The sequence below is a fragment of the Gracilinanus agilis genome, chromosome 1, assembly GCF_016433145.1.
Source record: "Gracilinanus agilis isolate LMUSP501 chromosome 1, AgileGrace, whole genome shotgun sequence".
NCBI classification, from domain to species: Eukaryota; Metazoa; Chordata; class Mammalia; order Didelphimorphia; family Didelphidae; genus Gracilinanus; species Gracilinanus agilis.
In genome coordinates, this window is record NC_058130.1 from 425,062,463 (window position 1) to 425,067,483 (window position 5,021).

Sequence of the window (5,021 nt, forward strand, 5' to 3'; positions counted from 1 at the left end):
TTTCCTAATTGAAGGGCATCCCTTTGTTTCTCATTTTTATTGCCACAAAAAAATTCCACTATTAACATTTTGGTATTAGGACCTTTTATTTTTACATATTGACCAATATTGTTGTGGCTCATACTTTGTTTTCATGGGTATGATATCTTGACTTGTACACGAATTAAATTTAAGTCAGGCAGGGTTGCACAAAGTCATCAGCCTCACTCTTCCAGAATCATCAAAGTCCATTGGCAAGACAAAAGTCAAAATGTCTGGTGATGGCTTGGAATGCAGTGGGTGGTGTTGGCTTCTTTGGTGCCTGACCAAGCTCTAGGGACTCCACAGAATTTGCTTCTGCCACCTTCTTGGTCATTGGAACAAATTGTTCTCATCTTCACATGCTTGGGGTAGCCACTCCTCTTAACTCACTGATTTGGTTTGAGACCTATTGATTACCCTAAACATGGTTTAACCCATCTGCTAAGATGGTTTTCTGTGCTATGGCTACTGAGCACACTATAGCTTCTTGGAACCATAGGCAAGAGTTGGGTGGCAGGTAGATACCAAAGGAGGATAAGCTTCCCTGAAAAGGGCTTGCCAAGCTCTCATATCATAATACACAGCATTGATTCCAAGATGAAAGCTAAGTCTTCTCTGAATACCCTGTGTACCCCACCCTAAGGTATATTCTTAATGATACATCTAAGTATTAAAAGGTTCACCCTAAAGGGGTATAGCCCATTTTTATCCATTTTGTGGGTACTCAGAGATTAGGACTATGTTGTTAAATTTGCCCAGAAGCTAAACTCTTCCCTAACTATAAATTCAGCCCCTCTAAATAATGAATTCACTTTTGCTGCATTTAAGTAAGGACCCTGGTACAGTGAAAGACCAGTAGATTTGGAAACAAGAGACCAGGACTCAGATCTTCTTTCTGCTTCCTTAGCAACATCATCAGCACTACAAGAAAAAAGAAATACAGAATGTTTTTGTAAAGCTCCAAAAATTTGAAAAACATTTAATCATATTTAATCTCACAACATAGATAGATGCCTACTGTCTTTGAGATTTCCATCCTCATTTTTATCTGTAAAATGAGAATAGTAATAGCATCTACCTCACAAGGTTGTTGTGAGGCTCAGTGAGGTAATACATGCAAAGTGTTTTGCAAACCTCATAGAGCTATAGAAATGTTAGCTATTATTAAGTTACTTTTCTCCTCGGGGTCGTGGTTTCCTCATTTGAAGAATGAAGGAGTTAGACCAGATGATCCTGCAATTTTCCCTCTGATCTTACAATTCTTTTTAAACGGACTTAGAATTTCATGGTGTTGGCAACAGCTAAGTGGCTCGAAGGGCTGAGAACCAGACCCAGAGATGGGAGGTCCTGGGTTCAAATTCGACCTCAGACACTTCCAAACTGTGTGACACTGGGCAAATCACTTAACCACCACTCCCCAGCCCTTACTACTCTTCTGCCTTGGAACCAACACATAGTATTGATTCAGATTCAATTAAAAAAAAATAAAAAAGAATTTCACTCATGTAGAGAATGTCCAGTGAGGAAACCCCCTCTATGAATGAAGCTCAGAGATTGTTCTACAACTTGTTGCTGGAGACAGTGCGAGCTTAAGTCCATATCACATAATCAGTACATGTCATAGGCATCTTTCTGACTCTGAGGTGAGTTCCCTGTCCATTAGCCATATTCTGCTTGATCTGAAAATACTTTACTAAATAAATGTATCTTTTATAACTTCCCTAATGGGGTCTTGTTAACAAGCAATGAAAAACTTTGAGGCACTAGAGATGAGAGGGAAATGTGATTCATTATTTACTTGCAGGACATCTTGTTGGGGGCTCAGGGGGAAATCACCTGCGCAGAGCTGCACGTAGTCCAAGTTCGGTTCAGTTTGTTTGTTTGTTGCCTGAGCAATCTAGAAAATACAAGCCAGCCCCCCCTTTCATCTTGGCTGTAAAGACAGAGCCTGGGAATGGTAATCTTCACAAAGAAGCATCTGCTCTGATTATTTGAGACCCAAGACACAGCAATTCAACCATCACTTAGATGGCGTCGATTCACAGCAGGAAGCTGACACAATGCACTGTGACTCTTCAGGTCAGAGTCTGAAATTGTGTTCCAACAGATCTCAGAGGAGCCTGAGTCAGACCTATGAGGGCTTCCTGTCAAGGCCAATTAACTGTGGGGTTACGAGGTCACAGTTAGGGGACCGCTTTTCTGTTCTGAGGGTTCCTCCACATGTGTCAACATCAATGATTTTAATTCTTCAGCTATTAGCCAAGACCACCCTGCAATATACTTTAGGGAATTAAGGAGAGAAGAGCTGCTACATACAATAAGTGGATCTGACTAGGCCAGGGCTAGAGTCCATTCACAAAGCCCTAGAGAGGGGATGCAATGAGATCATTCCATCCATATGGAATCACGGACATCACAGGGGCTCCTACAGCCAAAATTGTATCTGTGGTATTTATAATGATTTAGAGTTCCCTTTACTGTGAAGTTTATTTCCCAAGGTTTGTTGGGGTTTTTTTAATTGACTCAAAAAACTATGCAGAGAGATACAGTAGAAAAGATGCTGGGTTTGTAGTTTGAAGACCCTGGTTCAAATTTTGGGTCTGTCACTTCTATCTTGTGCTGCTTTAACCTCTCCCTCTCTGAAATTTCATTTTCCCTGTCTATAAAATGAAGTGGTTAGGCTAGATGATTTCTCTTGTCTGTCCCAGCTCTGATTCTGTCATTCCATGATCTGTTACTCCTGTCTTTGTTCAAACAATCCATCAACAAGTATTTCTTGACAGTTGTGTGACCCTGGGCAAGTCACTTAACCCCCATTGCCTACCCTTACCACTCTTCTGCCTTGGAGCCAATTCACAGTATTGACTCCAAGATGGAAGGCAAGAGCTTTAAAAACAAAACAAAACAAAAAAGTAGTTTTTGAATACCTTCTATGGGCCAGGCATTGTGCTAGGAATGCAAGAGTAAAAGGAGAAGCATTTCTTGCCTTCAAAAAATGTTTATCTGAATTGAGGACACAACAAGCACATGTATAGAAATCTACAAAAGAAATCCAATGTAATTTTGGAGGTACATATAGTTGGGGGAACAAGGAAATGCCTTAAAAAAAGAGTGTCACATATCAAAGGAAAACAGCAGCTCAAGAAATAGAAATGAAGATTAAGAGCATTCTAGGCTCTGGGGAAATTTGGGACAAATGTGCAAAGAAGGAAGATGGTATATGTGAAGAACAACAAGGACTCCTCTACAATGCACTGGGTTTCAGCTTAGAAATTTTAGTCACCACTTTGTTTTTCTCAATTATTGTTTAATCTCTTCTTGGCCTTTTGGCTAAGATCAAGTGTAGTATCTCAATTATCGTTTATTCTTCATTTTGAAGAAGACCATTGACATCATGGGGTAAAGTCTTTACTTGTGGGTGAATTGGATTTAGCGAGACAGAATTGAATGAAATCACCTACCTCACTCTCTTCCAGAGTCATCAAAAGTCTAGTGTCAAGACAAAAGTCAGGACAACTTATCATGGCTCAGGATGCAGTGGATGACCTTGGCACCTTTAATGTCTGACTGTACTCTAAATGTTTCACACCTGCTGCTATTTCATTTGGTTTTTTTACATAAAATCATCTCTTAGTTTTATTTATTAATTGGATGGTTTTCTTATATTCAATTTTAATAATCTCACTTTTAATTTTTAGGATTTTCAACTTGGTGTTTAATTAGGATTTTAAAATGTGTTCTTTTCCTAATTTTTAATTGCATACTGAATTCATTGATCAGCATTTTCTCAATTTTGTTGATGTAAGCCTTTAAAAAGGTAAATTTTCTTCCAATTACCAATTTTCCTGCATCCTGTACATTTTAGTTTGCTGTCTCATCATTATCATTCTCTTTAATAAAATTATGTAGTTTATATAATATATTCTTTGATCCACTGATTCTTTAAGATTTGGTTACTTAGTTTCCAATTAAGTTTTAATCTGTGTTTCCCTGGTTCTTTATCAAAAGCAATAATTATGATTAGAAAAGGATGCACTTAATGCATCTAATGTATTAGATATTTAATTTAAAATACTTAAATCTATAGAATTTGGGGGTAGATTTTCTTGTGTGATGCTAATTCTCATAGAAAAATTCCAAGAATATTTTGAGCAGAGGTAGTGCTTCTGGAATTAATGTAGAATGTCCAGAGGTGTGCTGGTAAATGTTTAATAACTGGATCTCAAAAACAAAAGAAAAGGATGTAGAGAAAGGTATGTAAGACACACTTTTAAGTTTAATCTGCATTGCTAAAATTTTCCCCATCACTTTCTTAAGACAGGAAAATCAATAAATCAAGTCAAGGTTTGTAGCTTTTATATATAAATGCTCATGGTGAAAATGCAATAACCTCTCTCCAGTCTCTAAGAGCTATCTATGGCACAGTTCTGAGAGGGACCCAAAGAGATTACTTTAAAGAGGATTCAGATTCATAAATACTGGTTTATTTATTCATTGACATAACCTTCTAGTTACAGCTTGAACATTATTGTTCAGAAAGGGAATTGGGTGAAAAAAAGTATAAATGATAAGTACAGATCCTTTATTCTACAGATAATACAACATATGTGTTTTAGATGGTCCTTAGTAATGTTATCTATTAAGATACAGTAACGCATATAATAAATTACTTTTATAGCACTTCACTGACATATTTTGATTCCTTGTATTGGTTTGAGTCTATCATTTGGGTGGCAGGATGGTAGAGTAGAAAGAGAATCCAGAGTACTTGGATCAAATCTCACTTCTGAAATTTACTACTAATGTGATCTTAGGTAATTCATTTAAAATACCAGCCCATGCCTTCTTTATGCATAAAATGAGAGAGTAAGAATAATTGCCAGCTTTAGATTAATGATACATTCAAAACTTCTGCTTATGAGCCACCATTATACAATTGAAAATCTTAGGATAGATAGATAGATAGATAGATAGATAGATAGATAGATAGATAGATAGAT

At 37.2% G+C, this 5,021-nt stretch overlaps 1 pseudogene; it reads left to right on the forward strand.

The window, feature by feature from the left end:
- The first annotated feature begins 3,331 nt into the window (after positions 1–3,331).
- On the forward strand, positions 3,332–3,487 carry LOC123232843 (annotated as a pseudogene).
- Positions 3,488–5,021: the final 1,534 nt, after the last annotated feature.